The sequence below is a fragment of the Lissotriton helveticus genome, chromosome 7 (genome assembly GCF_964261635.1).
Source record: "Lissotriton helveticus chromosome 7, aLisHel1.1, whole genome shotgun sequence".
Lineage (NCBI taxonomy): Eukaryota > Metazoa > Chordata > Amphibia > Caudata > Salamandridae > Lissotriton > Lissotriton helveticus.
This window is the reverse complement of record NC_136068.1, coordinates 1,200,318,384-1,200,338,467: the sequence shown is the minus strand read 5'-3', so window position 1 is coordinate 1,200,338,467 and position 20,084 is coordinate 1,200,318,384. Positions and strand designations below refer to the sequence as shown.

The following is a 20,084-nucleotide window of genomic DNA, read 5'->3' as shown; positions in this document are numbered from 1 at the left end:
GTTTGTGCGATCCATCGTGCAATGGTGTCCTTTGTTACTGGTCTTCCAACCTGGGCTACCAAAAAAAGAGAAAAGACTATGATTCCAGACCCAACCACTAGACCACGGAATCATGCACAGCATAGTGAATCCAGAAAGATCTTCAAGCTGCAAAACTACACTGACAGGTAAGAAACTATCTGTAAGAGACATTAGTTAGTGATCGATTCCTTACCGCCCCAACCATCCTCCCTGTCTGCGACCTGATTTCTAGGGTTATGGTCATCCCTTTCAGGGCCCTAGTTTCATGGCACCAGTGGTCAGTTTCTTGCATGTTCCTGGCGCGTAAAGGCGTGTACAGAACGGACGTCTGCGCGCCTGCGTGGCACTTAAGTAGTCTCCTTGACGGCATATAGGCTCTTATGATGCCAGCGACGGGCGCGGAGCCACAAAACGCCACTTTCCGACGCGCAGGGGTACTGCTGACAATAACCTTTACGGATCCAGTCTGACGCCTGCGGATATTCTAAGGTGAGGAATCTATCACTAACTAATGTCTCTTACCGTTACACAAATAGTAACTTGTACATCAGATCTAACGGTCTGTCTCGAAGGGGAAGCCGGGACCAGCATGGTGCCTCGGTGCCAAGCCTGAATTAGCTCCGGAAGCTTTTTATCTGATGTGCAGCAGTCCCTTTTGGACTTGCCCTTTGATGGCTCAAAACAATTTGGAGTGAATATTGGCTTAGCCATGGAGACATTTTGTGAGAGCAAGGACACTGCCCTCCCTCTGGGCCTTGCTCAGCCATTTAGGCAGTTCCTTAAACAGCAGCGGCCCTTTTGAAGCTTTGGTTGGAGATATCAGCAGAGGCAGCATCAGTATTTGCTTCAGTAGCAACAACCCTTCCGATCCTTTTGATCTTTTTGAGGGTGAGGTGGGAGGGCAAGCAGAACAATGTTCAAGCCGCCATCAGGGCTAAAAAAAATCATAAAAATATTAAACTGTAATGTACTTGACCCGTGACCTGGTCTCCACGCTATTCACACAGTTCACTTTACAAAATCCTCTAACTTTAGTCACAGAAACAAAAGTAAATGTAGGGAAGGAATTTTGACCTCTATCTCTGAAAGCCGAGGAAATCTGACAAGATTTAAATTCATCTTTATTGCTTATTCACTTTGTGAGCAAGCAGAACATCTGTTGTCAGCTCGCCAGAAAGGGTGATTAGGCTCTAAAATAGCTCATCCTGATTAAATCTTGCTTGCCATAGCAAGTGGATTTTTCGAGTCCTAAATGTGCAACCCATAATCAGTCCCCACCCCCCGCAGCTGAAGCAAAACCACTTTAAATTGGCATGACTACATACAAACCCAGTAGGAAGTAGTTCACTTTTTACATACCTGGATGGCATAGCATTGTCAGCCCAATGTGTGCCCCAGATAGTGGCACACAGATATTCCCTACCTTCCCTAGCCTATCCTTTGGATGTCCCTCACGCTGCAACACCTCTTGTAGGACCACTTGTCTATACTCCATGGAGAAGTTCAGGCTCTCTTGGCTAATGTAGCAATAGAGTGGGTGCCAGCATCAGAGAGCGGGACTCTTTGTTACTCTCACTTCTGTTTACTGCCAAAGAATGATGGAGGCGTTCACCCCATCGAAGACCTTCATCTTCTGGACTTCTTCCTTTATGAGGACAAGATAAAGATGCTTGCCCAACTTCTGACTACTGTGGATCCAGGAAACTGGATGGTTGCGCTGGACTTACAGGTCACATGCTTACACATTCCCATCCTACAGTTGTTACCTTCAGTTTCAGGTAGGCAAAAGAACTTTCAATATTCTGTGTTCCCCTTTGTCCTTACCAGTGCACCTAAGGTGGTGGTTGCAGGCCATTTGTGGAGATTGGGAATACTAGTTTTTGCATACCTTGACAACTAGCTACTAAAGGCAAGCTTGCCTCAAACAGTAATATGGCACCTCCATTGGTCGTTTTTATTGACATCTTTGGGCTTTGTCAATGTGCTGAAGTCACTCCTGACTCCTTCACAATGGCTCCCCTTCATTGGAACCATCCTGGATGCAATGCTCTTCCAAGCCAATCCTGCCTTAGTGAGTTCAGGCTATTCAAGCTATGATCCTGATGTTTTAACTCTTGACCTGGATCTCGGTGAGAGCAGTTCTGAGGTTTCTGAGTCTTTTGGCCTCATTGTGGGCCATGTCATGTGGCACATGCGGGCTGTGTAGTGGGATCTGAAGTATCAATGGGCTCATCACCAGGGCAGTCCGTCAGGGTCCATCAAGGTGAAAGGGAAAGATCTGCATTAGTGGCTGCTCAACCACAATTGGAATGGTGGCAGACCCCTCTCCTGACCAAGAGCTAACCGGCATGATGGATGCATCATTGTTGGGTTGATGAGATAATCTATGGGAGGTGGTGATCAAGAGACTATGGTTTCCAATGGAGGTTTGTCTCTACTACATCTTGCTGGAGTTGCGAGCGATTTGCTATGCACTGAATGTGTTTCTCCCGACCTTCAAGGGTAACGGGTGCAAATTTAAACGGACAACACCACTGCCATGCGGTACTGCAACAAACAGGATGGTGTGGGTCCTCTGCTCGGATGCCTTGTGTCTGGAAGTGGCTGAACACTCAGGCCATCTCCCTTTTTACTCAGGACCTGTCAGGATATTTAAACGCCAGGGCGGAAAAACTCAGCTGCCATTGCCTATCACATCATGAATGGCAGGTGCCCTCTTTAGGTGGCACAGGGCACCCCAGCATTGGGGAGAACCCTGGTTCGATCTTTTAACCACTGCAGAGAATGTGCAATGTCAAAACATTTGCGCTGTGAGCTTCCAAAGCAGTTCTCACTCAGCAGAAAAGGTTACAACCAGCTGAAGTTAAAGGCCATCGGCCCTACTACCACTCCATCAGCCCCTGCCTTATCCTCTGCAGCCAGGGGAAAAGGCCTGGACCACCTGCAAGTTGTTGGTGTATGTTTATATTTGGGCCTGTTATTTCCCCTGAGGGAAAGGAGAGGGGGGGCATAATTTGATGCAATGTTTACCTGTTCATGTGGTGTTTTCTATTCAGGGAATACATTTTTGAACCCATCCTACCTCACACTGAGATACCTGCCACACGTACTAATATTCTATCTAATGTAACTAGAAAATAAAAGGATACTGTTTCAAGCTCATAAAAATTATTCTACTGGTACATAAACTTGGAAACATCAGCATGTAGCATAGTTAATAGTTTTCATATGACAATAAATGAGTGGGCAGACATATCCCATAGTTCTAGGGAGAGAGATCATGTTTGTTAATACATGATTATATATGTATGCCTAGTCATCTGTACTTGAGCATCCTTAGGGTTTTAACAAGTAAATCAATTACAAAAAGTGTGTTATAAACAGACAAATATAGGAAAGTGCAAGTATAACACAAAGAATACACAAAATTAGTTCTACTTATGGCATAGAACCCACTTCCAGCTGCCCAAATTTCGCAGTCCTGAGGCTGCTCAAAAATAATCGCACTCTGACTCCTCCGGACCTCAAAGGCCGCATCAGCAAAAAAAACCTTTTGTACCACATCAGCAAAAACAAGCATTTGCAATGCAATAGGTCTCGCATTTACAGAGTTTGAGCTATTGGCATTGTAAATGAAAATGCCTTTTATTTATGCTTTATTTTTTTAAACATAAATCAAAGGCAGTGTCATTCACAATGCCAATAGCTTAAACTCGTGTAAATGCGAGACCTATTGCATTGCAAATGCTTGTTTCTTTCCTTTCTGCAACGTTACAACATGGCTAAGAATCACTGGCAAAGGCAATAGATCTCACAAAGGTGTCGAAATCTATTGGCTTTGCTAAAGCTCGTTAGTTCGTCATTATGAATTGCCTATACTCATTCGCATTAAAACGTTAAGGTGGGCTACCCTTGCTCATAATTTAATACAGTTCCTTGCTATTACTAATTCCGAGCTCAAATGGCATAAGGAAGAACGGGGGGGGGGGTTAACCTCTACTGAAATGTATATTTTGTGTTTGCAAAATAAGACGTAATCGCGTTTCAGATGTAAAAATAAAAAAATTAATCTGTCACGATTCTTAGGAAAGTTGGACTGTTGTACACAGGCTCCCCAATAAAAATAAAGATTAGCTGTCCTCATGCTGGCCGTTTACTCTGAAACTAGTGTATCTTGCTAGTGCCCCTTCTGCAGACCTTATTCTTTGACAGTGCCATCCTTGTGATGGTGACTAAAACGTTTATGCAGTCCAGCCCAGCATTTAGCACGATCTCACAGCAAAATAGTAGCCTTTGACCATATGTTTTCAGACTGTAGAGTTGTAGTGGCTGGCATGGCTATGTGGGGTCTAGAAATGTTAAAAAAGAATTGCTTTTTATAACCCCGATCTTTCCATTCAAATTGGTGAATTTTGGATAGTTTCTCGAAGACCTATGGTGAATGAGGACTGCTCGACAGAATGGTGGGTATTCTTTGCCAGAATGGTTGTGCTGCAATAGCTTTTTTTGCAATGAAAAAGGATAGCCAAAAATCCCTTTTTATACTTCACTGCTATGGGTTAAGGAGTCAAAGCCTACGCTATGATGTGTTCTAGGTTTGAGTCCAGAGAGAGAGACAGAGTAATTACACATTATGGTCAATGTACATTGTATTCTCGTTTTAAAATAGTATGGCTAATAAGGAAAATAGGGCTGTTCAAAGTTTGGGAATGAGACAGAACCCAGATGGTATAGTAACTTCAGAATCTGCCTTTGTGAGGACAGATGTGTGTAAGTAATTGGGGACCAGCAAATGTTATCTGGCAAAGTTGTCCAAGACAAGGTGTCAGTAGCGACTGAGACACATACCAGCATTCTTTGGTAAACAGGGGTATCTGGAAACTTCATGGTACTGCATCTCAGTTTCTGCAGCTTGCTATTATGATTTGTTGGTGCTACTGCCACTTACTGTGTTTGTTATGAGTACTGATGCATCCGCTGGAAACAGTATTCATCCACAAGGATGTCGGGGTGGCAGAGAGGGGGAATGTCATTTAGGGTGACACCCAAACCCAGTTATACATAACAGGGAGCCATTTTATGTGGTGATATATCAAGCTGTTCTGAATTCAGCTTGCCTAGGACTAGGCACAGTACGACACACCAGAGGTGCTAGAAGAAAACTGTAAAGTCATTTGAGTCCTTTTGCCCCATAGTAGTATATATATGTCACATTAAGTCTTCTGGTGAAGTCATAACAAGTGAATATTGCTGGTTCTTGAGTGCTAGTAATTATCCTGAGCAGGAGCCACTTGCAGGATACAAGTCTCTATTCTGTCCTAAAGTCAGTCTTGAATTTGACGTGGTCAGCCACCTAGAGCTGCGGATCGTTTTGCAGGATCTTCCCAGATCTCTTACTCTGGCAGGAAAGGGAGTACTTTTAGACGACTGATGTCCAGCTGAATGTGTATTGGGCCACCTCAGACATGCAAAACCAAGCACGGGGCTTCCCTTTGAAGCTGTCTGGACTAATTAATGAGAATGTTAGTTTGGATTTAAATTCCAGGCTATCCCAGGCTGGTGAAGAACATTAACCGTGCCTCTTACTGCACACTGACATAAACATTTTACATGGCTGGGGCAGTGGGTACCTACCATCTTATCTGTCAGTGTCCTCTCAAAGGACACAATTCTTGCAGTAGATGCACATTCAGAGACCTCATGTATGAGAGCTAATCAACACGTACCCATTATGAGATCTTCATGGACATTCTTAAATACTTAATAGTCGTGCCCCTATGCAGGTTCTAGGTAAACAATTACATGAAAAACTTCGCCTGTGCTGATCTAAATGACACTTGAACACACTAGGTTTATTTCTCTTCTTTAAGCCAGTCATACTTAGTCCGGAAAGTGTTTTTAAATAGTCTGTTTATACTTTTGTGAACCCTTTTCAAAGTTAAAAAATAATAATTAAAGAGAAAGGGGTTAAATAGGCAGCAACTTCATAAAGCTGAAAACAGAAATACGGGGGATGTGTTTATTGCTGCGATCTGTTGCTTAGGTCAAAACCTTACAGCTTGCCTTGTGGGGACTCCAATGGCTCTGCTGCTTCCAAGATCTCCGGAACAAGGGAAAGCGAGCCGCCGCTGCTGATACTGCTGCTGCTTGGGGACTGCATGACCCACAATCGTCCCCAACACCTCTCCTGTGCCTCATTACGCCGAATCAAAAGGTGCGCTTTACTCCCACAGCTTGGGACGTGGCTGGCAAGTCTGGGCAAAGGGCAGGCCCGTCCATGCCCTGAGGAGGCTGGGCTGGACACCCTCCCTTGATTCCTTCTTCAAGATCCAACACGGGTTTAGTTACTTACTCCTCATCATATTTTAAGGTACTGTTGTTACTACCTTTGAGCCCAAATTCTGCTTTCTGTGTGCATCTACTTTTGGGATGTTATTTGACTGTACTTGGACTATTTGTGCTTTGCTTTTGTAAAAAAAAAACTGCTTATTGTGCCCTATCTGTATGACCTTCCACTACGTGGGCATTTGGATTTTATCTCAGTGTTACTTCAAGTAAGTCTCGGCGTCCCTTGCGTTGGTGCTCAGTGTGATATAAACGGTGTATCCTCACCAGTTAGAACCAGAGCAATGGATCATTTCTTGGTGCTAGCAGTGGGTCTTGTCTTGATCAAGATAAAGTTTGTAGAATGACAACTCTATAACATCTGAGATTTTGCTGTCACCGGGTTCATTCAGGTCACTGAGCCAGTCCCCACTTGCAAATCCAATAGCCCTATTACCATCAGCCGCCTTACACATCGCGCAAACTTCACAAATAGAATGTGGTGATGCTGTTGTTGCACCCGAGGCCACGGATGGGAGAGAGGAGGGGGCGAGAGGCCAGACCCTAGGCCCTGAATCATCGATTTGCTCACTCAGTCTGCCTGTAGCATAGAGAAGGAAAAGGGCCAAACATCTAAATTGACCACCTTGAGTAGGGCCTAGGAAAAGAAAACAGAGGCCAATTACACTGGATGTGGGCATATGGGCCAGCATAAGTGGCCATTTGGGGGGGCCTACTGAACCCAAAATTGAGTTCTAATTTTGAAAGACTTGCAGTAAATGACAACAATATAAACAAGCATTGGAAATGCAATAGGTCTCGCACCATTAGAGTTAGTGCTTTTAGAATTGTTTATGGGTTTTTTTTGTAAATGTTTAGCATTTTTGTTTCCTGTAGCCAATGCTAAAGTATTACAAATAAAAAAAGCCATAAACATTTCTAAAAGCTCTAACTGAAATGGTCTGAGAACTATTGCACTGTGTGAGGGTGAGAGTGAGGGTGAGTGAGGGTGAGTGAGGGGTTGAGGGTGAGGTGTTGAGGGTGAGGGTGAGTGAGGGTGAGGGTGAGTGAGGTGTTGAGGGTGAGTGAGGGTGAGGGGTTTTGGGTGAGTGAGGGTGAGGGGGAGTAGTTGAGGCTGAGTGAGGGTGAGAGTGAGGGTGAGTGAGGGGTTGAGGGTGAGGGGTTGAGGGTGAGTGAGTGAGGGTGAGGGGTTGAGGGTGAGTGAGGGGTTGAGGGTGAGTGAGGGGTTGAGGGTGAGTGAGGGTTTGAGGGGGAGGGGTTGAGGGTGAGTGAGTGAGGGTGAGGGGTTGAGGGTGGGTGAGTGAGGGTAGTATGTAGTGAGGGTAGTGAGGGTGCAGTATGCTTTGGGCAGATGAGCAACCTCTAAAGCCAATGCCTACAGTGAGCGGAAGTATAAGTATAAGAAATCATGCCTCATTTGCAAATAATACAACCAAAATGCTGCAGTTGCTACACAAAGAGATAGAATAAACGAAAAGGCTAAATAAATGTAATTTATTTTGCGACTGGAATGGAGGGAACGTATGAAACGTGGACCCCTAGTTACCAGTAAGTAGCCCAACATATGAAATCGATCGTAATAAATACAAACGATAACCGAGAACACCCTCAGAACTTCTCGAAAATCCTTGCTAATAATAAATCAACTACAACTAAACTACAGTCAAAACAAGGGACTAAGCAGTGTGAAAGTATAAAATGATGAATCGGTATATGTGTTTGTGCCAAACGCATCACATCACATCACTCAACATTCAAAGTGTTCATATTAAAAGGTAGTTCACCTGCAAATGTAGCGCAAGAGAAGCATTTCGTTAAAATGGCTTTACAATTATTCGAAGTCCCGGAAAACGCTAACACTTTTAATACTGGCAAAACGCCTATTAAACATCTTTTTTAAAATTAGTTGTCTAAAATCGTTTATAGGTAAAACACTGAGATTTCAAAATGGACTGCGGTCTGAATTGATCATAAAAGAAACGTTTGCAAAATCTAGTTGGTATTTTGAATGGCAGATTTCACGGCAACGACTGGTTTACAAATACACTAACATAGCAAACCGGCATTAAATAAAACCAAAACTCGTAGTCCCCGTCTTTTGCAAACCACACTATAAGCACCATAACGAAGTACACAATAAAATTGAATTTATTTTCTGCGTGGGGGGTGAGAAACGTACGAACTCCCAAAGCAATCAAATGGCTTTTGCATTTAACCCTCATTAACAACAGGATGCAAGTCATTAAGTATTCAGTCGACTTTTTATAGCGAGCCCGGAAGCACTTGAGACACTTATGTCTGTAAATTTACTCCTTGAATTCTAAACTTAATTTCCGCAGGATTCCTTGACAAGGTTGTTTTTTTTCAATTGTCTGTCATCTACCTGCTAAATGTAAAGTGAGCAAAAAATGTAGCGCAATCTTCCGTTCTTGGTAAACCTTCGTATGGTTTCAGGACGAATTCTGTTTTGGGGAGAAAAGAGAGGGGGCGAGGCAGCGAGTGCGAGCTTTAGTTCTGCGCCTGTACACAATTTATGCGCAGACTTCCTGAGCTTCTGACCAAATAGTCACTCGACCGTAGTCTGGTCTTCCAGACCGCTATCCCTATATAGTTACCGCATGAGCACCCTTTTTTGTTCAGAATCAATTTTTAAATTTGCACAAAAAGGACGATTTTTTTATAAATGAACTGAACGGACAAAACAAGCATCAGGCAGACCATTCAAGTAAAACTGGTTTGGTCAATGCCCGGAAGCTAATGAGCAGCTGCTTCGAATTTCAACACCTAGGCGGTATATTGTCAGCTGGAATGTTTTTTGTGTGTAAAAGAACCCCTAGCAATGCAATGTACAATATTAGAAAACAAGTTATGTCCGCGCAGCATCACTCAGCTGTTCTAAAGCATCTCGAACAGCCCTAATGCAGCACATTCGGCTTAGCTGTTCTACAGCTAGAGAAGAGTTATGCACGGCGGGCAGGGGAGGGGGCGGAGCGGGGAGAGCGAGAGCGGCATGTGGGTGTGAAGAAGCCGGGCCTTTGAAGTGAAGCTAAGCTTCACTTCAAAGGTGTCGGAGGAATGCGGGCGGCTGTGCACGCGCTTTTAAGCTCAATGCACATGCGCATTGAGCTTAAAAGTCACGGGCACTGCAAGGAATCGCCACGATTCCTTGCAGTGTGGATAAAGAGTGGATAAGTCCCAATACTCTCGCTTGCTCGATGCGCATGCGCATCGACAGGCGAGACCTAAAACTGTTAAATAATGGTAATACACGATCACAAATGCAATTACAAAGGGTTGGGCGAGCCCATGCACCAATACAACCTGTGCCCTTGCTTTCTAACTTCACAGATCATCCAAACGTGGTAGTACATAGTGATGCTAGCAAATCAGTTTGGAGACCAGCTGCAGGGATATCTATATCGTTTGTGACTTCAAGTGTAGGACACTGTTCTGCCTTGCCTCCACAGAAAATAACTCTAACAAGTACAGCTAACTCAGCCCCTCTTCCTGTAATCAATCTCCCACCGACAGCAAACCTCTATGTAGTGGTTATGGGCAATGTACTGCATTCACAAAATGGAATGGTGAAATCCCCATTATCCTTGAGAAATATGGTTGCATAATTGATTAAGAAATAACATTAACTTGCGATGGGACCCTCTAAATGAAATTATTTTTGCCAGTCGAGTGGGAGGCATTGGACCTAAAGTAAACCCCTTATCGGGCAATACAGTTATAAACTTTATAAAACCAAGAGCAGTAAGTGAAATTCTGTCAACTGCAAGGTCAGGCTTAGGAAAACCAAGGCAAAAAATAAAGTTTGCCTTCAGGATTTTTCTACAAATTTTACACTCCGCCAATATCATGTAATACCAATGTCTCAAACTCAACACATGGGTAAAATGCATGGCTCCCAGAATTTCAAGTTCTGACGGGAAATAGATTCTTGCCCCTTATTGGCTTTGAAAATATTGACTGATATAAAGGATAATTTCTTCACACCTTTGGCGACGCGGTCAGAGGGGCCATACCAGATACCTACACAGCCTCAATTTCGTTGTGAACACGATTGTTCTGAGTTACCAAACTGCTGCTCACCAACACAATTATTGGGGAGTTCCTCTCCTGTGCCTCGGGATCTATTTATACATTAGATACAAGCCATGGAGGCAGTGTCACTATGGCCAAGTTATTGGGAACCTAATGCCTGCTCATGAAGTAGCAGGAAACCCAAATTCTCATTGCGAAGGGTTAACTACGGCTTCATGGAACATCGCATGGAACAGCCAAAAATGAACAAATTCGAATTGATTAAAACTGGATTCATCCTTCAACATTTTATGTGCCCAAGAAACGTAGATGACCAAACCATTCAGTATGGATGGTTACTCCCCTTTTTGCCAACATGCACTCGCATCCACAGCAGGAAGGGCACGAGGGCAGCCTTTGCCTCCGTTCAAATTCTAAATGTTAAAGTTGTGGTTAAGTGGTCATCACCCCAATTCCTGGTGTCCTCTTATGGTTAGGGAATTTTAATTTTAGAAACAAAAAAAGGAGTATCCCCTGCAGATTATAACGTCAATAGTCTGGAGGGTAGACTGGATGGCATAAAAGGAAAAAATCTCCTTTTATTTAAAACCCCTCACTCACCAACCTGGTGGTGACATGCTTCATCATCGGGGTCCACCCTGGTGGCCTAGCGTCACCAGGGTGTGCTTCGACACCTGAACTACAGTGGAGCGGGTTGTGTCTGTAGGTGCAAAAAATTATGTTAAAAATTGAGCTGGTTTAACTCCAAAATTAACTTTAATATAGAGTAACTGAACAATGTTTAAAAATTAATTACGAGATGGTAGTGGGCGAGTTACGACCGGTACATCTCTATATGTGTTGGCATGTGTTGGTCGACATGTTTCTACCATTGGGACATTGCCCGGTTTCTTCAGGACCAAAATACAGGTGGACAGGCGGTGTGGGCCCCCTAAAAGGCTCACCCTACCCTGATCCCCTGTTGAACCCGCCAGCAAAATCGCTAGGGGTGGGAATGCTCATCTGAATATGTGAGCATGCATAAGAAAAAAAGTGAAAGAGACTGAGTGGAGAGCTCTAGTCTGCTTCATCGGACAGGGCGTAGGCTATTTGCCTCAGGCGAACATATTAGTTTGCAGGCAAAACGATCGGCCAGTAACCTACTGCCTTTGGTCCTTGTCCGGCTAGTGTGGTCGTTTGCTGCTCGGCCGAGTATGTAGGCGGGTTTGCTGGCGGGTTCAACAGGGGATCAGGGTAGGGTGAGCTTTTTAGGGGGCCCACACCGCCTGTCCAACACATGCCAACACATATAGAGATGTACCGGTCGTAACTCGCCCACTACCATCTCGTAATTAATTTTTAAACATTGTTCAGTTACTCTATATTAAAGTTAATTTTGGAGTTAAACCAGGTCAATTTTTAACATAATTTTTTGCACCTACAGACACAACCCGCTCCACTGTAGTTCAGGTGTCGAAGCACACCCTGGTGACGCTAGGCCACCAGGGTGGACCCCGATGATGAAGCATGTCACCACCAGGTTGGTGAGTGAGGGGTTTTAAATAAAAGGAGATTTTTTCCTTTTATGCCATCCAGTCTACCCTCCAGACTATTGACGTTATAATCTGCAGGGGATACTCCTTTTTTTGTTTCTAAAATACTTGCCCTTGGGGAATAGGAGTAATCCTGGTCCATAACCGGTTTTGTGGACAAACCCTTACTCTCTCCTTTGATCGCCTCATTAGGGAATTTTAATAACACACTATGCTCTACAACTGATAACGATCAATCAATCAGGTGGCTTTTAAAGCGCGATTACTCACCCGTAAGTGTGGGGGGGGGGGCTGCTGTTCCGTCAAAGGCAATGCGGTTCATTTAAAGAGCCACGTCTGAAGATCCTTCCAGAATTGAGGCAGTGACTGTGATTGCCTAAGGTGGAGAGGCGGGGTATTCCAGGTCTTCGCTGCGAGGTAGGAGAAGGATCTTCCTCCGGCTGTGGTCTTTCTGATACTTGGGACGGTAGCCAGGGCCAGTTGGGTGGAGCGGAGGTCTCTGGTGGGAGCATGGAATGCGAGGCAGTGGTTGAGTACGCAGGTCCTGCGTCGTGTACGGCTTTGTAGGCATGTGTGAGGAGCTTGAAGGGGATTCTTTTGTTAACTGGAGGCCATTGGAGGTCTATTAGGTTGCTGGTGATGTGACTTCGACGAGGGATGTTGAGGATGAGTCCGGCGGAGGTGTTCTGAATATTCTGCAATTTCTTGAGTAGTTTCTGACTGATGCTGGCATAGAGTGGTTTGCGGTAGTCGATTCTGCTACTGATCAGTGCGTGGATGATCGTCTTTCTGGACTCTGTGGATCCACTTGAATATCTTTCGCAGCAGGTGTAGCGTGTGAATGCAGGATTATGAGACGGCATTGATCTGGTGGCTCACAGTGAGCGAGGAGTCCCGGATGATGCAGAGTTTACATTTGTAGTCTGTGTGTGTGGGGAGGTGGGTTCCAAGTGATGCAGGCCGCCAGGAGCTGTCCCAGGCAGCGGGTTGGAGCTCATGATGAGGACTTCGGTCTTGTCTGTATTGAGCTTTAGGCAGCTGTTCTTAATCCAGGTAACCACAGCCTTCCTCCCGTCGTGAAAGTTGTTCTTGGCGACTGTGGGTTCGTTGGTGAGGGAGAGAATCAGCTGGATGTCGTCAGCGTAGGATACGATGTTGAGTCCATATTTCCGGACGACGCCTGCAAGCGGGGCGATGTTGAAAAGTGGGGCTCAGGGAGGCGCCCTGAGGCACTCAACAGTTCATCTGTCTGTTCCGAGAGGAACAGAGGTAATCTAACTCTGTTCTCGGCCAGTGAGGAAAGAGCGGATCCATTCCAGCGTTTTGTCGCAGATGCTGGTGTCGTGGAGTCTTGTGCATGGGGTGCGGTTAGAGATGGTATTGAAAGCAGCTGAGAGGTCCAGCAGTATGAGGGCTGCAGTTTACCCTGTGTCGATCAGGGCTGTCTCGTGCTGTTGTTGCTTCGGAAACTGGATTGGGAGAGGTCCAAGTCGTGGTTCGCTTCAATGAACACAGAAAATTGGGCGTTGATTGCCATCTTGATGACCTTGGCTGAGAAGGGGAGAGGAGAGATGGGTCTAAAGTTCTGAGGTCCGTCTGGTCGGCAGAGGGTTTCTTCAACAAGGGGTTCATCTCTGCATGTTTCCAGTCTTCCAGGAAGGTGGCCGAGTTGATGGTGGTGTAGAGTTCTGGGGCAATGGTGGTGCCTGCTCTGTTGAAGATGTGATGTGGGCAGTGGTCCACAGGGCCTCCAAAATGGATGCTCTTCATGATCTTGAGGATGTTGTCCACGGTGAGGGGAGTCTGTCTCAGTAGGGTCTGTTTGGGTGCAGTGGTCGCATGTGGGGTGGGAGGGTCTTTGGTATTGAGGCTGTCTTATATCTCCTTGATCTTGCAGTGGAAGTAGATGCTGAGGTTGTTGCAGAGGTCTTCTCTCTGTGCTGGGTCTGGCGAATTCTTTACTATTGTGTGTGTTGGCGTTGATCCTTTCTTGTAGGCTGCTTTCCTTGTTCTGATGATGTGGTGTGCTGTGACAGCAGTCTTGAAGGCTGATTGGTCTTCCGGGTCTTGCTGCTCCTCCACCACTTCTCGAGCTGTCTGCAAGTGTGTCTGGACTCATGAAGGGTGGAGAAAACCAGCTGGCTTTCTTGGAGTGTTGCTTTCTTCAGGGGAGCCAAAGAGTCGGCGGAGGTTTCGTGCTGCGGTGTTGGCGTTTGTGGATGTCGTGGCGGGGAGGGAGTTCTGAGGGAGGTGGTGAGCTATTCTTCTGTGACTTTGTTGGACCGTCTAAGTGGCTAGCGGTGGGCGTGGGTTTGGTTAAGAAGTGGATGCAGCGGTGGTCAGTCCACTGGAGAACGGTGGTGTCGCAGAAGGTGATGTTGCTGGTGTAGAAGATGGGGTAGAGCGTGTGTACTGCTGAGTGGATTGCGGAGGTGACCAGTTGTTTCAGTTGGAACGTGGCGAGGGTCTCCAGCAGGGCTGAGCTTTTTTTTGTCATTGAGTTGTCCAGGTAAAATTTGAGGTCGCCGTGGAGGATGTAGCCTTTAGAGGCGAAAGCATGGAGTGCGATGAAGACTATGATGGTATCGCTAAAGGGTGGGCGGGGCCGGGGCACCGTAAATGAGGTTGCTGTGGAGGGTGGTGTTCGGGTTGGTCTGGACCTGGAAGTGGAGGTGTCTTCCGTGTGGGTGGTATGGTAGATGGTGATTTTGTGTACGATGGTGATTCCTCCACCAGGTTAGTTGATGGGGTCCTTATGGATGATCTTGTACTGGCTGGGATGGCGGTGCCGATGTCCAGTGGAGAGGTAGAGTTCATCCAGGTTTCTGTGAGGAAGGCGATTTCGGGGTTGACTGAGTCGAGCAGGTCCTGGATCGCCGCAGCGTGTTTGTGGAGAGAACATGTTTTCAGCAGGATGCAGTTGAGGCAGCTAGGTCCTGTGTGTGTTAGTTGTGCGGTGGGTGGTGCTTGTGTGCAGTGGCAGGGGAAGGTGCAGCTGAATGCAGTTCCGGCAGGAAAATGGGCCTTTGGTGTCCATTGCCGATGTCCGGCATCGGCTGTGGTCATCCAGTGTGGAAGATTCTGGCGTTGTTACGGTCGATGGCCAAGAACCAGGGTCCGTGGCACTGTGTGCGGGCCCGGGGAAGACTGGCTTGCCTTTTGCGAGCCAGCGGCGCAACTGCCATAAGTGGTGTGAGGGGGAGGGCTGGATGGTGGGAATCGGTGCTGAAGGGGGCGGAGACTAGCAACTGCAGGGACACGGAAGGAAAAGGTGCAAAAGGAGGCAACAGAGTAAAAAAGTGAAAAGAAGCAAAGAGTGAAAAGGAGGGAAGAAGAGATCAGGCGGCAGAGAGACAGAGGGCAGGTCAGAGAAGCTGATGAGGCGCAGGCGGGAGCCTGTGGATGGAGAAGGGCCTCGAACCACTGACTAGAGGGTCAGGAGCAGCTACAGGGGCAGCAGCTACGAGGCAGAGCAGTCAACCGACAAGATGTATATGGCTTTCAGGGAAATGAATGTATGGACTTTAAACTTTCCAGATTGGGGGACACGCTGAATGTTGGTTTTGAAATCTGATTTAGTGATTTTGTGAGAGCCCCAGCTAAACATCATGAAACTAACTCCATCATTCACAGGCGGAGCCACTGGGTGTATTAGATATTTTTTAATGCTATCCCACTAGTAGCAAACTATAGGACTCTGGTCAGTTGTCGTAGCTACCTAAACCCTGTGTTCGAGGCATATGGGCTGCAGATGGTACATTTATGAATAGATCGCCATCTGGTGTTGGGCTCGGATGATTGCACTTTGTTTTTCTTCTGGAGAAGTCTTTTTCGTCATAGATGACTCCTCCTCTCGGTGTTAGTGCGCATGGGCATCGACTCCATCCTTAAATTGTTTTTTTCCGCCATCGGGTTCGGATGAGGATCGAAGCGCTCCGGACCGACTTCAACAAAGAAGGTTATAACCGGCGCGTATTCCTTTCCAAATCGACGGTATTGTTATCGAACGCGACTTCCCTCCATACCGACGCGGTTCGAAGGACGACGACTACGAGAAACTCGACGTAGTCCAGCCCGGGGTCCATGGAAAGGACTCCATTCAAAAAATGTCCAACGTGTGGTGCTAAGTTCCCACACAAGGACCTACACGAGGTGTGCAACCTCTGCTTGTCCCCTGAACACGAATCCAGGGACTGTGAGGCCTGTGCAGCGTTCTCTTCAAAATCGACGATTAGAAACCGTCGAGCCCGAAGACACGAGGTATCGAGAATGCAGTCACAAGCAATCCCGGAGCTGTTCGAGGACCAGCACCCAGAAGAGGAGGAAGAGGAGGCCGACGAGGCGGGGTCTGAAGTGGACGAGTCAGACGTCGAGGAAATCGACGTCCAACAAACCGTGAGTGACGACGTCCCTTTACCAAAGAACAGACCCCGCACGGTGTCGACCCCGCCCTCGAGCCCGGTCAGACAACCGAAAAAAGTTTCCAACGCCCCGCCTTCGAGCCCGGCAACGAAACAGAAACCGAAACACTCGGTCTCCCATCATGGTGGTTCCGATTCCGATAAACGGACCACATCGACACCGAAGCTCCAAGTCAAGGAAAGCTCGAAGTCGAAGCAGTCCATGTCGACACCGAAGCACGTTTCGGCGTCGAAAACACCCTCGACACCGGGGACATCTTCGATACCGAAGAAATCGGATCCGAATAAAATCTCGGTACCGAAAATACAAATGGACATTCAAAAGAAAAAACACCTTTCGGACCCGAAAACTGCGGTACCGACACAGGAACACGGGACTGATCCTAAACAAAAGACTCTGTTTATTGACCCAAAGACTGGCAAGGTAGTCACGGAACTACCTAAAAAGAGGAAGAATGAACATTCGGACGACAAGACTCATCCGAAGAAGAGAACAATGGGGACGAATACAACTCCTCCCTCTTCTCCCAAACCTAGACACACACCATCTTCTCCTCTTCCTCACAATAGGCCAAATATTCCTCCCACACGGCCATCTACACCTACAACAGATGTAGAGAGTGACACAGGGGAGGGGGAACACCCTGGGGATGATGAAGACACAATCCCAGAGGAGGCAGACCCATGGGAAGAGTATAATGTAGGGTCAGATAATGATAACGACCCTGAATTGTATCCCTCAAAACCTTCACCTCCTGATGACAACACTGGTTTTGCACAACTCATTAATAGAGCAGCAACATATCATAAGGTAGAACTACATGCAGAACCTCAAATAGAGGACTTCTTATTAGAAACACTACCTACTGCACAAAGAACATCAGGAACACTACCAATGCTTAAGGGCCTTCAGTCATACATCAGAGATATTCAAAGACCCAGTGAGGGCTAGGGTATTGAACCCAAGAATCGATAAAAAATATAGGGCAGCTCCAAAAGACCCAATATACATTAAAGGGCAAATTCCTCTAGACTCATTAGTGGTCACAAACGCTCGTAAGAGAGCAAACTCTTTATCTACAGGAGAAGCTCCACCTCCTGACAAAGAGTCTAAGCTAATAGATGCCTCTGGCAAGAGAGTGGCATCTCAGGCGGCAAACAGCTGGCGCATAGCTAATACGCAAGCACTACTTGCAAGGTACGACAGAGCGCATTATGATGAGTTAGAAAAACTCATCACACATCTCCCTAAAGAACATCAAAAGAGGGCAGATCAACTCATACAAGAAGGGAAGTTAATTACTAACACTTCAATAAAGTGCGCCCTAGACGCGGCAGACACTGCAGCAAGGTCTACAAACACAAGCATCATGTTAAGGAGACATGCATGGCTCAGAGTATCAGGGTTCAAACAAGAAGTACAAACATCGTTACTGAACCAACCTTTTGATGGGAAAACACTTTTCGGCACAGGGACAGATGAGGCCCTAGAAAAGATGAAGAAGGATACCGAAACGGCTAAATCTATGGGAGCATTGCAACAGCCGACACAAAGAGGTTCCTTTCGTAGATCCACCTATAGAGGAGGATCCAAAAATACGGGTACAAGCCAGCAGCAAACCTCTTTTACACCTACATCACCCAGAGGTAATTCTAGAGGTGGATACAGGGGTAACAACAACAAAGGTAGAGGTCGCGGAAACAACAACAACCGCAACTCTCCAACCCCAAAACAGTGACTTCATACAGCTCCCCCCAGACCATATAACACCGGTCGGGGGACGCCTATCACAGTTCCTACCTGTCTGGGAAAACATCACATCAGACAGGTGGGTGAGACAAATTATCCAACATGGTTATTGCCTAGAACTCACAGCTACCCCACTAAACATCCCCCCCAAACAGCGTCCAATGAAACAAGATCACCTGACACTGTTAAAACAAGAAGTACTATCCCTGCTAGAAAAGCATGCCATAGAGAAAGTTCCACAGCACCAACAAGGAACAGGAGTATACTCCCTATACTTCCTAATTCCCAAAAAGGACGGGTCTCTAAGGCCAATACTGGACCTAAGACCTCTCAACGCATACATAAATTCGGAACATTTCCACATGGTCACGCTCCAACAAGTACTGCCTTTACTGAAGAAAGGGGACTTTCTTTCTACACTGGATCTAAAAGACGCTTACTTTCATATCCCGATTCACAAAGCCCACAGAAAATACCTCAGGTTTGTGGTAGAAGGACAACATTATCAGTTCAAAGTCCTTCCGTTTGGTGTCACAACGGCACCAAGGGTGTTCCCAAAATGCCTGGCAGTGGTGGCAGCTCACCTAAGAAGACAACAAATTCATGTCTTCCCATACTTGGACGACTGGCTAATAAAAGCCAGGTCACAAGAGGAATGTCTTCAAAACACACAAAAGACAATTCAGCTACTACACCAGCTAGGGTTCACGGTGAACTACACAAAGTCACACCTACAACCAAACAAGGTTCAACAATATCTGGGGGCTACTATAGACACAGAAAAAGCCAAAGTGTACCCCAACCCAGTCAGGATCCAGACAATGCTTACAGTCATTCAAAGATTTCAGCCACAACACTCACTACCAGCAAGAGTGTTCATGCAGCTATTAGGGATGATGTCATCCTGCATACTGCTAATACCATATGCCAAACTACAAATGCGTCCGCTACAAGAATGCTTAGCGACACAGTGGAATCAGGCTCAAGGACAGATTACAGATCTGGTGTTGGTAGACGACCGCACACACCGCTCTCTGAAGTGGTGGAACATAACAAACATTGCCAAGGGGCGGTCGTTCCTAGAACCAATTCCACAGGTGACAATAACAGCGGACGCATCGCTCACCGGATGGGGAGCACATATGGACAAATACACAGTACAAGGAAGGTGGAGTGTGCAGGAAAGAAGACTGCACATCAATCATCTAGAACTACTAGCAGTGTTTCTAGCATTGAAAGCCTTCCAAATACATGTTACCAACAAAGCAGTCCTGATCAGAACAGACAACATGACAGCAATGTATTATATTCAAAAACAGGGGGGGACGCACTCTCTCCAACTATCCAGACTAGCACAGGAAATTTGGAGATGGGCCATTCCTCAAAACGTCTATCTGTTAGCCGAACACCTACCAGGAGTCCAAAACCAGATAGCAGACATCTTAAGCAGACAGTCGGAACAAATACACGAATGGGAACTGCACCACCAAATACTGCAGCCATTCTTCCAAAGATGGGGACAACCAGAGATAGACCTCTTTGCCACTCATCAGAACGCAAAATGCCAAAGCTTCGCGTCCAGGTATCCACATCACCTGTCGCAGGGCAATGCGTTATGGATAAATTGGTCTAACAAATTTGCATACGCTTTTCCCCCTCTCCCACTAATCCCATTAGTGGTCAGGAAGCTGCAACAACATTCAATGACCATGATACTAGTAGCACCCACGTGGGCAAGACAGCCGTGGTTCACCACGCTCCTGCAACTCTCACAAGTGCCACATCAAAAGCTACGAATTCTACCCATGCACCTGACACAGAACCATGGAGAAATAATGCACCCAGACCCAACTCAATTGAACTTAGCGATCTGGCTCCTGAAATCCTAGAATTTGGGTACTTAGATCTACCCCCAAATTGCATGGAGATAATTAAACAAGCGAGACGTCCAACCACCAGAGCATG

The 20,084-nt window shown here is 46.3% G+C and overlaps 1 protein-coding gene across 1 annotated transcript in view; it reads left to right on the top strand.

The window, feature by feature from the left end:
• SUZ12 (SUZ12 polycomb repressive complex 2 subunit) overlaps positions 1-20,084 on the top strand; it is a 979,834-nt gene that overhangs the window by 791,189 nt on the left and 168,561 nt on the right. The window lies entirely within an intron of this gene.